We start from the raw sequence: 20,545 nt of genomic DNA, 5'->3' as shown, positions 1-20,545 counted from the left end.
GTACTCTTAAAACAGGCTGCGACAAAGGAAGGATGCTTGGGAGAGGCTTTTCCCACTCGTTTCCTTGCCCAATTGCAACACAACAGTTCTGCAGTGCTGCCAATGGGTCTTACTCTCTGGTAGTTCCTGCCACCCACTCCTACTTACTGTTGAGATTCCTGCATTGCAGGAGGTTGGACTAGAGTACGATTCTATGATTCTTGCAGCCCAGATGGGATGCACCAAAGCAACTTTGGGAACAACTGACTGGTACCATTAAAGATGGGAAAGATTCATTCAAGAAATGAATTTATGAAGAAAGTTCTGAAAGAAATGTAGCCATTTTAGGAAACAACAGGATTTACAGAAATAACCCCCAATAAGAAAAAGGAATTGTGATAGGGAATGAGCATGGATTATGTTCAACTAAGTGCACTTGCAGAAGAATAGTAGATAAGAAGGTATCTTTTACTGAGTCAGACCACTGTTTTATATAGCTCTGTATTGCCTACACTGAGTGGCAGGGCCTGTCTAGGGTTTCAAGCAGGAGACATTGCCAGGGGTTGAACCTGCAACCTTCCAATGCAATGCAATAAGCTCTACCACTGAGCTGTGATCCTTCCCGAAAGTAAACAAAAATTACTACTAACAGCTAAGAATGGATACCAAATGAAAAGAAGACATACTATTTCTGACTTAAATATTTGTGGACACTCAAACTGTCAACCCCGTTGTACTTTTCTGATACAACTTGGTAACTAAAAAATAAATATGAAAGTCAAGTTTGGATCCCTGCAAATACCTCAGCAGGATATGCGGCACCAAACTAATATGATATGGCATACTTTCTTTGGAATAAATCTGTGATGCACATTACAGTGCTTAGGCCAAGCAAAAGTAAATTGACATCATTATTTTTTAGCCAACGCTACTGCCTTATCTTTTTCAAAGTAAGCTATCAGTTCAAATGATATGCAAAGACTATTTCACTGACAAATTTAATGGTCACAATGTTAAAGACACACCGAGGGTGGGGGGAGCTAGCATTATCTCCTTACATTTCTCTTCACTTGGACATTTTGTATTTAATGATACTTGCTCTAATTGCAACTTTCCCCATGATTCCTTTTTCTAGTTATTTAACATGCAACAAGATAAAGTGCCAGGAGTGAATACATTTGTATATGTCCAGGTTCAGAGTCACTACCATGGAACTTATATAATTCTAAATATTGACTTAGTTTTTGGTAACACTGCTCTACATAAGAGGGGCTAAAAACCATATTCTTTGGGCATGAACACGAGTTAATGTGAGCTGTTTATACAAAAAAATGTATAAAGATTTAAGCTCACCACACTATTTGCACAGCAACTGAATACCAAGCCCCGCCATGGGAACCCTGGTGATGGAAGCTGAGATACCCATGAAAGGAAGTTACCAAGTTGACCCTACTCAGATCCAAGTACTTTAGACAGTTTGCAGTTCTTTGACAGAAAGGCAGGTAGTAAATTGGAGGTATGGCGTTTTGTTTGCCATTTCATATGAGGTGCCATCTTTCCTTTAAAAGTTTGCCCCTGGCCGGCAAGGATACAGGTGCGTCTTATCTGTTTGCTTGTTTTTGTTTTTTAAGAAAAAGGGTGCCCATATTTGGAATTTCTAAGGTACAAAATTTAGAGATTGCTTATTTGGATGTGTGGTCCTACAAATAAATGCTTCTCTTGCAGAATACACCTACGTAATCTAATACAGTTCACTAATTAATCTATGGAATTGGATTCCACAGTGATAACCTCCAATTTAAGACAGCTTTAAAAGGAGATTGGGCCAACTCATGGGAAATAAGGCTATTAACTTCACCTGGTGCAGAATTCGGTGGCCAGGTTGTTCACTAGAGCAAGACATTTTGAGCCTATTACACTGATGCTGGCCCAAACTGCACTGGCTGTCAACTAGCTTCCAGGGCCAATTCAAGTGCTGGTTCTGACCTAGTAAAGGTAAAGGGACCCCTGACCATTAGGTCCAGTCGTGACCGACTCTGGGGTTGCGGCGCTCATCTCGCTTTATTGGCTGAGGGAGCTGGCGTACGGCTTCCAGGCCATGTGGCCAGCATGACTAAGACGCTTCTGGTGAACCAGAGCAGCGCACGGAAGCGCCATTTACCTTCCCGCCGGAGCGGTACCTATTTATCTACTTGCACTGGCATGCTTTTGAACTGCTAGGTTGGCAGGAGCAGGGACCGAACAAAGGGAGCTCACCCCATCGCGGGGATTCGAACCACCGACCATCTGATCAGCAAGTCCTAGGCTCTGTGGTTTAACCCACAGCGCCACCCGCATCCCTAGGCGTTTTGACCTATAAAGCCTTAAATGGCTCAGGACCGCAATGCCTCAAGGACTTCCTATCTCCATATGAACCAACCTGGTTACTGAGATCATCTTCTGAGGTCCTTCTTCATGGACCTCCTCCACAAGAGATCTGGAGGGTGCAACATGAGAACGGGCCTTTTTTGCAGTGGCTCCCTGTTTGTGAAATGTTCTTCCCAGTGAGGTTTGTCTGGCATTATACTCCTTTAGGCACCAGGCAAAAACATTTCTCTTCAACCAGGCCTTTGGCTGATTAACACCCAATACCCTTTTGAATGTGTTGTGGGAGGAGTTATTTTTGATTTTTTTTGTTATTATTTTTATTACGTATTTTGTGTTTTTCATATTGTATTTTGACGTTGTGAACCATCCTAAGATCTACTGATGATGGGTGATATAATAACGATGACGACGACAACAACAACTAGTAGTGGTAGTGGTGGTGATGGCTACATACTACCTCCAGGATCAGAAACAGTACTACTCTGAACAGGGGAAAGGTCTATTGTGCTCATTTCCTGTTTGTGGAATTTTCACTAGCATCTAGTAAAAGGATAGGCTTTAATCTGATTCAGCAGGGCTCTTCTTATGCCATTACTCAAACGTATGCATCCTCTAAACCGCCAGAGATAATACATATTACAGACCAGTGTGCACCCCGTGCAGAAAGAACTTCGTTATAAAAAGGTACATTCACAACAAATAAAGTTACTCAGCTTAAACAAGACACATTATAAACCCAAGTCAAGTTATTTTCCACTAGTGTTTTGTTGTTACCAGCATATAAATTCCAGAATGCTGATAATGCTATTTCTGTTGGGTAGCTACAGCTCATCTTACTTCTGGCTAAGACTTGCATTCAGCCAGTTAAAAATACAGAGTACTAAAGAAAGAATTGCATGTCCTCTCTTTAGAGGACAAATGTGTCAGTCACATGACCTTACATTTGAAAGACTTGACTGCTCGACTGGCAGAGTATGCTGCCAGAGATTTTAAAATTATCTAGCTTTGCGTTTACATTTTTGTTTCTGAAAGTAGAAATATTCTACTATGATAACTTCTTGAAAAAAACGACATGCACTAATGTGACCATTTTAGTCATATTTTTCCTTGAAAATGTTTTATCACATAGTTGAAAATGAACTTTGCTTGTTTTGTCGTCTAGCATACCTTAATTTTTGAGTTAATTTTTTCACTTGTTGCAACTTCTGAAACTGGCTCCAGGCAATAGGGAAGTTATCTTTGAAGCTAGCCTTAAAGTCTAGTATTATTTACTAACATCAGGAAAGGAAATTACAACTCTCAGGATTAATAATTTCTTAGCGCACTGCTCAGTAAACTGCATTGTGGGCACTCAATCAAGTGCTGGTTGGGAGCAGACGCTGGATGGTCCATGTAAGGCTTTCACCGTGCAATTAACAAGGTAAGTGAGTCCCTGACAAGGGGATGGTTTGTTCCGCAGACCCCCAGGGATGCCCTGACCCGCAATGGGAATCACTGTACTAAGAGGTCAAAAACAGGGAGTAGTATGGGGAAAACAATGCTGATTTAACACAATGTAAGCTTTGAGAAAATGGCTAAAGCTCAGTGGTCAAGCATATGATTTGCATACAAAAGGCCTCAGAGGTTCAATCCCTAGCAACTCCAGGTAGGCTGGGAAAGCATCATGGGGCAGGCAGTTTTATTTTTCCATCCCTTTCATAATGATTTCTAAAATGGAATTAGCTTTTCTACACAGCTGCTACACACTAGGTTACCAACACCAATTCAAAAGCTACTAGTGTATGTGTGTATTCTGTGGAGTTTATATCCACAGACACCAGTGTCCCATTAATTCACTTATTTTCACCATGTTTCTGCTATGAGCACAATACCTATCTATGCTTTTCTTTAAAACCAAGCACCCCAGCCCACCCATCTTGATCTGGATACCGCTAGCATTAGCATTTAAACATTGGTATACAGTGCATCTCTGCAAATGTCTTTGGCACATATGTTTTGATCTAAAGCAACCTGGATTCTCTGAATGGCTATTATGCCCACCTGCACTTGCATTGTCTAGTTCTGCCCTCTTCCATTTGAACATTCAATCGTTTTCACCCTCAACCCTTCAGAATGATATATCTTGAACATTCATCAGCCTTCTCCCAGTTATCAATTAAAAACTGCTCTTCGACCTTTTTGTTTTTAAACAGCAACATTTTTGTTCTAGTCTGGTTTAAGTAGAGCCCTCCCAGTTCTACGGGGCTGGTTTATACCCATATGCGCCCCCCAGCAGTACCAAACAAATCCACCACCACCCTCATACAAACATTACTGTCTCATTCACTTGCTGAAGTCCCCCCTGAGCTGTGCCTGTCCAGCCGGCCCTATGAATGGTATAGGTAGCTTTTCAGATAAAGCTACTTTGAAGATTCTAGCTTTCAACCTCCTAACTAGCAACCTAAGTTTTGCATCAGTGGGGCCTGCATGCACCCTTTCTGTTGAAAACTCTTAGGCAGGGGTAGGCAACCTAAGGCCCATGGGCCACAAGTGGCCCACAGGGGTCATTTAACTGGCCCACGAGCCGTCCCCGAACCGAGCAGCCCGCTTGGCCAGTCTCTGTGCACTGTGCTAAACTGGTGCAGTGCGGTGCCTTGCTTCCGTGGTGCCGGAAATCAAGTTTGCGCAGAAGCCGGAAATCATGGGTACGTGTGCTCACACACAGGCACAGTCCAACCCACGGAGGGATCTACACTGGAGTGAACCGGCCCAGGTGAGGTAAACCTTGCTCTTAGGTGTATGTAAGTGTAAAATAAACCATTTATATTTGAACTCTACAGTCTATGACGTGCCTGAATTTACAACGGAAACATGACCCTGGAACCCCCTGGAATCTTGCCATCGCTCAGCAGAGACCGAGGTGATGTGCAACCGTTGAAACATAACTTTTACTTTGTTGCTTGGCATTTCTTAGGTGAGGAGAGTAGTTTGCCCTGGGCTCCTTGTCCTGCTGCTGAGCTTGTACATCTGCCAGACTAGCGTGCTACAATAATGCTTTATCACTAGGGCTGAAATGCTTTGTCAGTGGGTGCTTCTAATCCTGCTCACAGGGCAGTCTCCATCAGTAGATTGCCCTAAATATATAGCTTTGGCTACCTTCCCTCACCTCTTCCTGCAGCCAAGCAGATCAAGAGGTCATTGTTTGAAGAATATAAGGATGTGTGGCTCAAACTGCTGGGCTGCACCAAATTCCAGGGAACAGAAATTTGAAATATGGAGTGTAGGTCCATTTAGCCCTCTAGGGATGTGATTTTTTTTTTAGGCTAGGAGGCAATGGATGGAATTAAGATAAGGGTGTGCCCTTGAAGCCCTTCAGAAAATGTAAGACTCATACTCCCTGTATAAGTTTTAAAACTGAAGAAGGTGCGGCTGGTTTTGAAATTCAACCAAATACTGAGCTTAACATTCACTGCATCTCTAACACTTGAAATTTATATGAAGCACACCTTAAATAAAGTCTATACCGAGCATGAACTTATGTTTAAGGTGTAAGTTACCCTCTAGTTTTCACTTGCTTTCATTTTCAAAACTGAGTGAGTTTTTAGCTAGTTCTAACTTGAGCTGAAAGCTGAAACTTGAATCTCAAACTTTGTTTTAGGTTTTAAAGGGCAACATATAAACTGAGACATATACTGGGCTTGATCTGAAAGCTAAGCTTGCAGTTTTATTCTAAGCTGACTTTTTCCTAAGTGCCTTGGACATACCTTGGGACTAACAGCCATGGAGCAAGAATCTTTAATCAGTTGACAGTCCTTAAACTTATCACACAACACAGGAATAGGAAGCTGCCTTATCTGAGTCAGACTCCACCTACAATAATCAGCAGCAGCTCTCCAGGGTTTCAGACAGAGAATCTCTTCCAGCCCTCCCTGGAGATGCAGGGGGAAAAACATAGGACCTTTTGCATACAAGGCAAATGCTCTGCCACTGAGCTACAACCCTTCCAACACTATCAAAAATGATGATGATGATGATGATGATAGTCATTTATTACTTGTACTTCACCCATCTGACTGGGTTGCCCCAGCCATTCTGGGCTGCTTCCAACAGAATATTTAAAAAAGACAATGAAACGTCCAATAACTTCCATCAGATAACAAAACTTCCCAATACGGGATTGCCTCCAGATGTCTGGCCAAATATCTTTTATTTGCACAACACAGGTTTTGGGGCTCAAAATCAGCACATGAATGAGGACAGCTGAATCCTCCCCAAATACTTGTCAATCCCAGGCACTTTTCTCCTAGCCTAGTTGATATTGTGTCAGCCAAGTTGGGACAAATGTACCTCAAGAGAGACAGCACAGCTAGCTTATGTGAGGTACAGTTCTGCCCCTTTCACACACCCTCCTAAAATAGTTCTCTCTCTCTCTCCTCTCCTAAAATAGTTCTCTCTCTCTCTTACTCTTACACACACACACAGTATAGATAGGAGTGGTAGCTCTGTCACATCCAATTTGGTATCAACAAAAATAAAAGACAAAGGCTTCAATTAAAACCATGCTCTTAAAGCCCAGAACAGAACACACGTTACTGTTACATCTACAGCTGACTCATCAAGAACAACTGAAGGATAAACAAGCATGAGCAATGTTCATTACTTAAGTTATTTACAGAAAGAGAATCTACCTGCTCACATTTAAACAGTGTCAAAGTTGACTAGCAAAGTCAATAGGTCAAAGCCCAACTTCTTTAGTGAGAATGAGCATGGTCTCTGCAAATGTTTACACATGACCCAAAAGAACCAGATCAAAGTGTCCAGACATCTTATTTGCTTTCAAATGAAGTCTTCAGTGTCCCTTTATCCCCTCCATAGTCAGATTTGACAAGTATTGTAATAGATATTACATGCAGGGAGGAAAGTTAAAATCAAGTTAATGTTTACTGAAACAAAATAAAGAACCATTTTTAATAGTATTACTTGAAAAGAGATCTAATCCAGCAAGGGAAATTCAATTTACATCCACAGCAATCAGATTTTGTTTTTTACTCTGGGGATTTGTTACAAACTGTCTCTCTTGAAATGTGCTTACTGTACAGTATTTAGCAGAAACAGTTTAGCTTTAATAAGCTGATAGTCTGCACGGGAGCATGGATCAACTCGTTCTCATTAAGCATAAGCAGTTTCTAACAGCCTTCATGTTGCTGCTCAGCCTATGCCAGAGAAAGCAGAGATTGCTGCTGCTCTAAAAACCATAATTTATGAGTTTATTCAAACCCTTCAAATTGCTCTAAGTAAACGCCTCTTACGTTTGAAAATTCCCATGGCAACTTAGTTTGGCAGGCAAAGGGACCCAAATTCAATCCTTTTATCCTCCAGCTAAACCATTACAATGGTAATTTTGCTCTGACACTCTGAAGAGACAGCTAATTACTGTACTTCAGCCCTGAGACAGATTTTCTATTCAGATTAAAATGGCCCTGCATGGTTGGAAAGAGTAGCAACACCTTTCTGCACATTGGGGTGGGGGTGGGAAGATGCACTCTCACAGCATAGCTTCCTACTAGAAAGGTTATATTATTACTAAGTCAAGATATACCTTCAACTAAAAGATTAAAACCATGTTTTCTAAATAGAATACTACGAGTACAATGTGCTTTGGACCAGTCTAGTTGGAAAGATCAGCTTTCCCCATATATGCCCAACTGGAAGTTTTACAATGTCATGTCATGTTCATTTTCCACTTGCAAGGAATCAACCTACTGTTTGGAACTCCCTAACTGCTATTAATAGGCAGATCCCTTCACCATATGTAGCAAGGTCTTTGTTTACACCAGCCTACACATATTTTAGTAACTGCTGCTTTTACTTATATTGTGATAAAATGTAGCTTAAAGTCAAATGTTAAAAACAAGTTACTTGTATCTCTAAATGAGCATTTTATATTCTATGCAAATCTTAGATGTTATGGATGATTAAGTGGTCTATACATCCTGTTGAATAAATAAATAAGTTCAGCAACCAAGAATTGAGTTGTGTCACAAGACAATAAAAGTAGATCAGCTGCAGAAAAGATTATGGATTCATAAGAGAAAGTCACATTTGTCATCACTATCGTTATAATGTTAAGTTTTATTAATATTTGAAAACTGAATAAGGGATCAGCAGTGAAAATTACAACAGTTAATAAAACCTGTCTATTGCACTTCTTAAGAGGACATTGTCTAATTCTACTTACAGAAGAAAATAGCTCATATTTTGGGTGAAGAGAGAAATTGAAGAATGTAGAATGCTGGCCAATATTTGCAACTCTTCTAAAATAATTTAATCATTTGTTGTATTAGGTATTTTATAATCTGTATCTGTAACAGATTATATGTTTACTTGAAGCGGCTTTATTTTGTTTTATTGAAATCAATAAAAATATTTTTTAAACACAAAATTCTATATCAATTATCATTTGAAAAAGAAAACGAAAATGTGGAGGCTGGAAATGCAATCTATAGTAATAGCAGAAAAAAATAGATCCACATATAAACAATGAGTATCCTTCTAATTTTAGTAGAGTGATTAGGAATAGGCATTTTATTCTTGAAAGTAAAGTTTGTCACATTCAAATCAATTAAGAAATTTGCATACATTCTTTTCATCGATTAAAGGTTTATGTGTACAATTTGTTGTTTTATAATTATATAAAGCTAATTATTTCATTCTGAAATTTCTCTTCAAGAACCCAACCGAAGTTCAGAAGCCACTGAGGTTCAAACTGTGTATAAGGGAGGTGGGTGAATCATCTCCAAAGCAGCGGGGGAGGGAAAGATCCAGGTACAATTGCTGGCACCCATACTTTTACTACTATGGCAAATAGCCACTGCAGAAAAAGGGGGAGGGGACTTCCACCTTTAGTCCCAAACTGGATGCTACTTTCCAAAAAATCAGTGGCAAAGATGCATTCATATACTATCATCATGCCTGGCTTGGCACAGAAGGAAAAGTACATTTGAATTTCAAGTTCAAGTAGGCACAGCGATTTATATGGATGAGCATTTTCATTAATTTATGGGACATCTGGCCAGGCAGTATTTTCCAAGCATTAATCCACACACTGGGTGGTAACCAACTAAGTTTTACTCAGAGTAGAGCCATTAAAATGAATGGACCTAACTTAACAATGTTCATTAACTTTAATGGGTCTACTTTGAGGAAACTTGGTTGAATACCACACATAATTTTTACACCCCATATTGCAACAACACATTTGCAATTGACTAAATTACCCATGCTACTCTAACTATACTTTTCAAAACTCTTATATTTAAAACATTTAAGATAGTACAAATAAAGTCTCCCAAGCAGACTGTCAGCCATAAGTTAATTATTCAGGTTCTCAGTTTAGGCTTTATGACAGGATTCTACCACCAACACCCCAGCACAAATTTATTGTCATATCAGGTCAATGCTTACGCAGTGAAACATTTGAAATATTTCCATGACTTCTTGTTCTATGCCAACAGAGTTCTCTAATAGATTTAAACATACACCAAAGTTTATTCAGGAGCTCAGCAGAACTTGATGTTTCTTGCTTTACTATGTCATACTGCAAAAATATAAACACAGCACACCTAGCATCATTTGATTAACTACAGCTTATTGCTAACTGCATCAATTAAGAGTTACCACATACATACCCCATATTAAAAACTGCTTTTTCAAGTCAGTTACCCCAAATGCTTGCACTAGAAAATCTTACTGGTAGACTCTGAATTTCAGAATCAAAATATGAAAGGTAAATTTTAGGTTATGCTGTCATGCAGTTTAGAACATTAGTTACAAAGCAACACTGTGATCTTCTTTAACAGAAATGCCTCAGAGGACATGAATGAAAAATTGAAGTATTTAGTCAAGTCAAGCATGTATCACTCTAAGTCAGACATGAGTACTGGGACAGGAGGTGTAACACTACAAGTGGCAGGGGCAGCAGGGAGTTGCAGTATTCCTGGACATGAGCAGGACAGGATGAAAACTTGGTCATAATTCTACAGCTCGCTATAACAAAGGCAATACCCGAGCCAACACTTTAAAAGGATATGCTACACATGTACTGGACAATAGCTCTACTATATTACACTTAAATCTTGCTGACATGTGGCACATGTGCTCAACTACCATTACTTTAGAGAAAATAATAATTGAAGAAACAGATTTTAAAAGATGTAAATAAGCTAGCAAACAAACATTTCCTTGTTTTCACAACACCTAAGGAGTTATTCAGGATAATTGTACAGTACATTGTAAGAAGGGGATCAGGGACAAAGAACACTTCAATCTGTTTTAAATTGGTTTTGTCTTAATCTTCAATTATGGTTGCTATAAGAGATACATAGAATAGAAAGACAAGCAATGTAAAAAACACGATAGTTAATTTAATTATGAAAAGATCTTGGTGTATTTTCCATTTAAGTTTTTTAAAACAGGCCTCTTCTATACATCATTTTATGGATCAAAGGAATTTATGGTATCTACAACAGATTATGGGATACTAAAGTTAGGGCAAGCTTTCGAATTAGGATTAAAGACGCATGCCTCAGTTTTAAGATGATTAAACTAGGCTGGTAGCAAATTAAGTTCTACAAATGGTTAGGGATAAGATTATGATGATCGTCCCCAGTCTTCTATACATCCGCTTTTGCTATGATTAAGATTGGTAATCTTATCTTATTGCTGTTTGGGGAAGAAAAGATTTGGTAGCTTATATATACATCATGACAATTCTATGGTTTAAAGGTATTAACCCTCGGACATAAATTTGAATGCTGAACTCCGATGTGATCTCTGTCGAACATTGCAGAGCTGCCCACTCGATCTGTGAAACTGCTATTTCTCTAAGGGCCACATAATATTCATTCTGCACATGCAAGGAATCAATCTTTCAGTGTGGCAGCACCTATACTCCCCACCTATTCATATTACGTAGGAACATCTATTGTATTGTTTTTGGCACCTGATAAAAAAATTGTTTACCCAGATGTGTGAATCTGACTTGGCTTTCAACATCTAATTTTATGAGTATTTGTAAGTTAATCCGCTTAGAGGCTTTGATAATTAAGTGCTATACAAATTCTGCTAAATAAAATAAATAAATCTTAGCCCTCCCATCCCTCATTTTACTAGGTTTATTCTCTGAGTAAACCTGAATGCTTTCACACACTTTTGTGCCTTCTACCTATCTGATATATTCAATGAGCTCAATTCTCCAAGAAGTACTGATGTCTAGATATCAAACATAGATCTTTACTGTACATCGCATGTACGCACACTTATCTGCCTGCTTATTTCTGAAAAAAATCAAAGCAATTAACTGAGTATTCAAAGAACATGCAACTATATATCTTTAGGCAAAATATTTCCTCTATAACCAGGCATTTGAACTATCTGTGGCCTTTTAGAAGCGGGTGGAGTGTTTTTCATGTATTTCTCCCCTTAATTTTAATGTATATTTGGGCATGGGGTATTTGGCTTTTGGTTTAAATCGCTTTGGGTTGCCATGGGCAAGATAAAGCAACTAACAAATTTAATAATAATAATAATAATAATAATAATAATAATAATAATAATAGTTTTGCATATTCAACAAGGACTGGATTTCTCAAACAGCCATTCCTGCAGTGTTCTGAAAACCATTTTTGAAAAAGCCAGTTGTGATTCAACAACAGATCCCAGTGTTCCAAGAAAAAAAAGTCCAGAACACTCTCAAATCACTGTCATATGTGAACCAAATGGTAAGCAGAAAGATTTAGAACAGACAAGTCGTAAGAAGGCAAAACATTAAGCATTCCTTTCCTCTCATTCTAACCTCCAAACTACCCCTACCTTAAGCAGCTTTTCCTAGAAGGGGCAGAGTATCAGGATTCAGTTTGGTATATTTTCATGCTACATGTAATTAGGTCCGTAAGAGCTGCTTCACCCAACACAGGACTGCTTTATTATTTGAACAGGTCGCTACATCAAATTACACTTTACTTTTGAAATGCTGCCTACCTCCCACATGTGAAGCATACAACTGCAGGTGTCAGTACTCTGTCCCATCGGACTGTGGAAAGATTTTCACCCATGGTATGTGGACTAAAAGCCCCTTGGCCTTCTTCTTACTCCAGACTAGCGAGTTCAGATCCCTTTACAGTGGTACCTCTGGTTACGTACTTAATTTGTTCTGGAAGTCCCTTCTTAACCTGGAACTGTTCTTAACCTGGAGCACTTTAGCTAATGAGGCCTCCCACTGCTGAGGCTGCTACACCGCTGCCGTGCAATTTCTGTTCTCATCCTGAAGCAAAGTTCTTAACCCGAAGTAATATTTCTGGGTTAGCGGAGTCTGTAACCTGAAGCGTATGTAACCTGAAGCGTATGTAACCCAAGGTACCACTGTATCCACATTTCCCCAAGCTCACAGGACTCAGTGTTTCGATAAGGAAAACTCATCTTTGAATAATAGTTACCCATGACTATGAAAGTCTGGAATACTTTTTAGATGTTCTCTAGTTTAGCTTATTCAAAATTTTGCTTATATTTTGCAATATTGTTCTTTCCTGATTCTAAATGAAGTTTCTTAATTTAACCGAGTGATGTTGACTGAGTAATTTGACAATCTAACCCAGCCCCCACATATCAGAATGCACAATGCATGCTTAGATAAAGGGTGGGTGTGGAGAAGATGGGCTTAGTATGTATTTTGGAGGTAACGGAATATCAGCCAAGTGCTCCTTCCCCTGATTCTCACTTAAGATTCCCAATAGCACCTCCTCCATACAAGTCTATAATGAAATTTAGGAGGTGGAAGCTATCATTGACAGATTGATCTATACACCAGTGGTCATCCGGCTCTGTAGCAAATTGTCACAATCTCCATTAAATGGATAAATCTGTAAGTTATTTTCCACTGCCCTTTGCTTCAACTAGTACTTTTTACCATCCTTCATCCATTGCTCTATGTTTTAATATGCAAATATCTGCCACAAATATAGCTGAAGCTCAAAAGATTTTACATAATACTCCAGAGTACAGTTCATTGGTTAAAATAACCCAATGCTATGCAGTCAGTGCCAACAGATTGCTGCCACCCACTTATTGCAGAAGTGGTTTCCTAACATCTATTTTGGGAGCAAACCCTCAATAATGTTCTATGCTGCAATGGTATCACCCTACAGTTTAGCCCAGAGCTAACTAATTTTTGTTCATTTCCACATCAGCCATTGGTGTGGTTTGCTAGCCATCCCATTCTCTTTTTAAATCTTAAAATTTGTTGGTACAAACTATGTGTCTGACATGACAACATTCTATTCCAAACTGCATACTTTATAATAGTCCTAAAGTGCATGGATTTTAAAAATAGAAGTATGATTAATGTACTTCTCATTGTGAAAGAGGGCCTTATCCTAGAGAAAAGAGTCCTTACTATTTATATCAGTAAATGCCTGAACATGAAATGGCACGCAAATGTTCAGCACAACAGACAGATCAATCAAGCCAGACAGCCTGGCATTGTTTGAAGATGACATTGTCATAATTAGAACCTTTTAAATTCACAAATATATTCCATTTAGGATTCCATCTACTAGTCCTTGGCATTTTTAAATTTTATTAACTTAACCACTATTATCTTCAAATATTAGCTTCTCCCATTTACAATGTAAGTGCTCAGAATAAATCCACAAAAATATCAAATTTTTACCATTTTAGTGGAATATATAGTATCATAAGTCAGTTTTACCAAGTTGCAACTGCACAAGTTAAGATGACTTGGAAAATAAAGCAACTACAACTGTACACAGCCAACCCTTTATAAAATCATGAAGAGGCAGAATGACCACTAAATTTCTCTCTATAAATCAGAAAAATCACAACCCAACTTACTTTTTCTGGGAGGGGCTTATCAACCTTTGGAAGACCTGGAACATGACACAAAAACTGGAGTTAGAAAGGGGAAGTTCCTTACCTGTTAGGAGAATTCTTCCTAAGTGACCCTGTCTAGCCAAGTAATAGGTGGGAGCACTGGAACCTTTTAACTACCAATGCACAGGAAGTATACCATCCAACACATGGAGATAAAGTCTTTAAAGCAGAGCTACTGTTCAGTCCCTCTGCTTCTCTATCTTTTAGTAAATAAAAAAATATTTCCCAAAAGAGGGAAGTGGTAGGGATACCTGACTAGACAATGGCACTTGGGAAGAACTCCGTTTACAGGGAAGCAACCTCCATTTCTCATTCAGATGGCATAGGGTCCGGATCACAGGCAAAAGAAAGATGAAAACAGTATGACCAGGTGTGTTAACCAAATCACTACTAGTAGATAGGCAAGTCTTTTAAATTGTGCAGTTTGAAAGACGGAGGCCTACAGGTTTGCAATGGCTCTAGAGAACAGTGTTATCAAGAACTCAGGAGAAAATATGTCTCCCTGCATATGCTACTCAGGATACAAGTTATGACCCCTGTATAATTATCTGATAGGAAGCTAGTTATTCTGTGGCTTTATTTTAATAAATAACAATTTTGCAAGGTAATTTGATGATCAGGACTAACTAATGAGCTACACAGGTAAGCAAATATCAAACCTGAGTTTCCCATATAGATATTCAAAGCTTTGGTCATTATGCCATTATTTAGTTCTATGGAAAGAGATAAAATGCCAGAACAACTGGACACAGAATACTTTGTGGTAGTGTCTGCAAAAGTCTGGAGTTATGGCAGCTTCACCATCACTGAAAACAGAAAGCATGTGAAGCAGATGCACAAAACTCCTATGTATTATGCTTTACATTTGCAAATATGATCCTACACTACCTCCAAGTTCTTTGTGCCACCTCTGCTCAAGTGCAGCAACATCAGAAAACAGATGAGCAGCATCATTTAAAATGCAAACACCACTGCCAACTTTAAGACTGCGTGGAATCAGAGCTGGATCAACCTCATCTAGTCCGATTCCTGCCATTGTAGAAAATTCACTATTACAAATGAGTATGTTATTAACATAGTTCAGAAAGTTGCTGTAGCAGATTTATGACTTCGTAATTTGCAATTAGGTTCGGTCACTACTAGAGATGTCCTGTTAAAATAAGACCACTGTACTAGTAAATCTTATTTTCAGCCTCATTCAGTAATCTGGTCAAAATGTCTAGCAGATTACAAAAGTAAATTTAGTTCAAAAAGAAGAAAGAAAATCAGAGAAGCTTTTTACTTCTGCTTTAAATTAACATATTAGAACTGTCACAGAACACACTGGCGTGAAAGAGAACTACGGCTTGCTTGTTATAAGAAGGAACCATGTTCTTATGCTCCTTAAATATTAAAGCAGTTTCCTTTAATTCTACCACTTCTTACAGATACTCAGCCTGGTTGGCACAACACTATTTTATTGCAGGCCCTCACTACTCACATAGTTCAAGTGAACTTCTGCAAATTAAGCTGATGCAACTTACAGAGCATGTTGCCAGGTTCTGCGAATCTCATTTGACCAGAAGCCAAATAAGAGATTGTAGAACCACCTGATAGTAAAAAAAAATTCCTAAATGTAAGATGGATCTATTATAACAGCCAATTCAATTATTAAAAGGAATGCAGAAGTAAAACATAATTTACAGTTCTCCAATCTCTGTTCCCATCATTAACTGAGAAGCAAGTTCTTTGATTTCACCTGCATTTATGAGCCACAACTACATCTGACATTATACTATAAAGTTTTGACTGCCTGAACTGGCAAAAGTAAAACCAAGCAGAGCAGCCAAGTACTACATTAAAAAAAACAGCAAAATACTGGCATCAAATCAGGTCTGAGGTCTTGTGGTGGCTGAGAGGTGTATCAACTAGAGGCCAGTAATAAGGGGCCTAACAAACCAGCACTCTGATTGTAATGCATACTTCAGTCCAAGTACAATAGTCCAAGGTTAAAAAAATATTTATGCTGAACAAAACCTGCTTCTGCTATAGGCAGAAAGGTGAGTACATTCCTGACAGAAGAAATGGCCTTATCTCCATCTTTTAGAATGCATTTGGGAACTCTGATTCGCTGGCATTGATACTTAACTTTAAGAGAAGCAATCAGGATCTTCTAAATCTAAATTCAACGTGTTAAGTATCCCTAGACCCCTACCATTTTATGAGCTAAAGATTTAAATATTCTCCTTGCAACAGTGGATATTTCAACTATTCCCTAGGGTGACTGGACTGAATTATTGTTAAGTGAAATTGTTAAGTGAAATTATTGTTAAGTTGAGTTTAACTGTTGGTGGATACAGATTAAGCTATGTTATAGTAACCAAAACTATGGCTAGAGCCATAGTTCTGTTTATTCAAACCATGCCACTTTAAATTATTTTCTGTTCTGAAACAACTCTTAGAAGTGTGGTGGGATTAGCAGCACATTACCTACACCTAAACCATTTGTGAGGCATTCACCACCTAAGCGGAACCCATGGTATTCCAGGTGAACCCATTCCTGGGGGCCCCATCTACCACAAAAAGGATAGAATAAAATTTGACAATATAATCACAGGATGTCATGAGATCTTAGGAAAAAATGTAAAGCCTACAAAATTAACAAATTGCTGTCCATGTAAAAACTGTCCAAGAAACCAGATGTTTGATCTGCCTAAACTGCATTAACTATTGTGAATAGTTTATTATTCCTCTAATAGTAAACTACACGACTGGAGACAAAGCAAAGCTGTTGAGAAATAAGAAGGAAGTATCAGCATATTTGAGCAAAACCTAAGGTATGCAAAAAAAAAAAAACCCACGACAACGTTAAAAACCCAAGAGGGAGTAACCCCTTCACCAGCAGTCCAGCTAGAACTGATGATGCTCAGTGACCTCCAAAAGCCATGCAATGTTGTGTGTCTGTTCTATTCATTAATGATCTAGAGGTATATGTCAGCAGTGAGGTGGTTATGTTTGCTGATTACACTAAATTGTTTAAGGTGGTTAAAACAAAAAGAAACTGCAATAAGCGTCAAAATTATTTCTGCAAGGTAGCTGAATGGGCAGATGCTACGTGTGCACTGATGCAGATTAAGGCAAAACCCAATTAAATCCTCATTTCACATATACACAAATAAGGTGTGAATTGTGAACAACCAAAAAATCAATCATGGTGGATAGCTTAATAAAAGTGTTCACCCAGTGTGCAACAGTTGTGAAAATTGCAAACTCTAGGAAAGGGATGGGAAATAAAACTGTCAATAACATAATGCTTTTATATAAATCTAAGGTGGAACCACATGTGGAATATGCTGTGTGGCTCTGGTTGCCTCACCTGAAAAAAACATTATTGTAGAGCTGGAAAAGGTTCAGAAAGGGCAAAGTTCAGAAATGGGCTAGATAAATTGCCCTATAAGTAATATTTGCGGGGTTTAAAGCTCAGAAAAGCAGTAAGGGGGAGAACATTGAAAAGGTGGATAAAATATTGGTGTGAAGATGGTATTAAATCTCAGGACAATGAAGCTTAACATTGGAAAATTCAGAACAGACAAAAAGAAGTCTTCACACAACACATAGTAGCACTATGGCGTTCTCCCCTTGACAAGATACAGTGATAGCCAACAACTTGAAATCTTTAAAAGAGAATTGCATGGACAAAATGCTATCAATGGCTACTAGTCTTGTTGACTGTACTCATGCCTCTGAGCATGTGACTTATGATTTGTGAGTCTCTGAAACCATTTGCAAATGCAGTTTCAGACCTTGGTTAAACTAGAACCCCGGTTAACCTTAATCATTTTTAGTATCAGTGCTGTAAAGGCTTGAGGGAAGAGGGATTAAGGAGGAAGAACAAGCAACTATTTCTGAGGTTGACTCCATACTTCTAAAGTAAGTGGCAGTTAACATAGAACCAATGTAAATTTACAATGAAACAGAGAACCACTCTTAGCATAAAAAGCATGGGGAGGTTTAGTGGCAGACTCACAAAACAAAACACTTCCATTACTTTAACATCACATTTGGGAAGTCAACCTAGCAATTTATAAAGAGGAATAATCAAGACCAGTATTTATGCACATTGTCCCTTCACTCTTATGACATTATTAATAACAAATATGGTCCTCTCCATGTTCCATATATACAGCAATAGTCATTAACATTTAGCTACAAGGTACTCAAACCACCTCTCCCTTTTCATGACTGTACAAATATTCATTCATAACCTCCTACAGAATATAACTTGCAAAGAAAATCCAATACTGAAATGGAGACAGAGAAAAACCAGCATGTGCTAAAACAATGAACAGTGTAAAAAAGAATGATTCAAATTATCAAGCAGAACTAAGCAATGATTTACACACACAAAAACTTGATTTGTAGTGAAATTAGGAGCTGACTATCTGCAACTTGCATGCATCACAAATATTCTCTCCTTTATGCACACCATATTCTTTATATCCTGATTTGAACCTATCATTATCTCTGGAGGAGCACATTCATAATTTGAGTTAACTTTTCAAAATAAATTGAACATAGCTGACTCCCAAATGAAAGCTGTGCCAGTTAAAATTGCAACAATCTTAAAGTCATACACTTCCAAATGCATCAAGATCTGTTCAACTATTTGACTATGCATGCAACACTGAAACACATACACTTCATTGTCTGACATCAACTGGGTTAAGCTTTAAAAGGTTTTAATCAGCAGATCAGCTAATCATCATTTTGAGGAAAATCAAAAATATATTTTATTGTTCATTAAATTATACATTCTTATGCTTCATGTGCTGTAAAAAGGGCATCTAAGTTGATTTTGTAATACGCGAAAGGTTTTTTAATTTAATCAATTTAATCAGTTCAGAGGAAGACAGCTTCAAGTACAGTACAGTGCAATCAGTTGACAGTCCTAGTATATGTATACATGTTTAATATTAAGGTATCAGTTTCAAATGAAGTTCTATGAAACTATCAACCAGCTACTAAATTGTAGTTGTAAATGATGAAGAAAGCAGTTATGTATTTCTGCTCCTTTCTCTCCAATTAAGGTCTAACTAAAAAGAACTTCAGTGAAATTTCCTAATGTCTCAATCATTTGTTAAAAATATGAAAAATGTACTCTGAACCATTCTGTCTAGTATAGTAATACCTTAAATTATACTGACCAAACATGTTTTTCTGTGGTACTAATGTATAATTTGTACTTGATACTACTTCTTTCCTCTATATGACAAATACTTCAGCTTCATTTTAATAATAAATAATAATTAATAATAATAATAATAATAATAATAATAATAATAATAAATAAAAATAAAAATAAAAATTTTATTTATATCCCGCCCTCCCCAGCCGAAGCCGGGCTAAGGGCAGCTAACAACAATAAAATTTAATTTTAAAAACCTATCATTGAAAATTGTAGTGCATTGTGCTTATCTTCCTTGTAAAAATCTCTCAAATTTCACATAACCTGATAATGTTATATATGCACCTACACATACACGCATCAAATGGAATTTCTCCAACTCCAAAACTGAATACCCATGAAGTTAATTATGAATTTTTGTTCCATGGAAAATTAGCACTGCCCCTTATAATCAGTGAATTCTGCTCATTCTTTCATGGAAACACTGAACAAGTTAAAGCAAAAACAGTTTGAACACCTGCAACCTTAAAGTGATCTCATTCATACATTTCTATTTCTATTTCCTAGTTTTCTATGTCTTGTTGGCAATATGTAGAATTAGTAAAGACCTATTTAGTAATACCTCAGCAAATCAATTTTATAAAAACTTGATTCTTCACATGTGGCAGCCAAATAAATATTATGGCCACCATCAAGAAACTGGTGAAGTTTATTTGTAGTTAGACAGGAGTTGTACATTTCCTAAACACTTTGTTAGGCCCCACCCACGTTTTAAATTACACATCTTGCATAGAACCCAGATAGTTACTTTAGGTGTACCCAAGTGTTTTCTTATGGCTTTCTGAACTTTTGACATTTCTTCTCTTAACGTTGACATTTCTTCCCTCTGTAACGTGCTAAACATGCTTTTGAAAGAATCACTTTCTAAGTTTCACAAGTTTAAAAAGTAGTTTGCTTTGTTTTTATGTCAACAGCCTCACACAGTTCTCTAGATTGTGGTCAAAGATCTCTAAAATGACCCATAGTTTTCAATTATGGGAATGCATTATAAATTATCCTTTTCCATTAGGAGAAATCTGACTTTTGAACAAGTTATAGATTTATTCCTAT

At 37.9% G+C, this 20,545-nt stretch overlaps 1 protein-coding gene across 25 annotated transcripts in view; it reads right to left on the bottom strand.

The window, feature by feature from the left end:
- QKI (QKI, KH domain containing RNA binding) overlaps nucleotides 1-20,545 on the bottom strand; it is a 109,461-nt gene that overhangs the window by 25,934 nt on the left and 62,982 nt on the right. The gene's annotated exons all lie outside the window — the stretch shown is intronic.

Source organism: Podarcis filfolensis (genome assembly GCF_964270895.1).
Source record: "Podarcis filfolensis genome assembly, chromosome: 3".
NCBI lineage: Eukaryota > Metazoa > Chordata > Lepidosauria > Squamata > Lacertidae > Podarcis > Podarcis filfolensis.
This window is presented reverse-complemented; position numbering and strand designations above follow the sequence as displayed.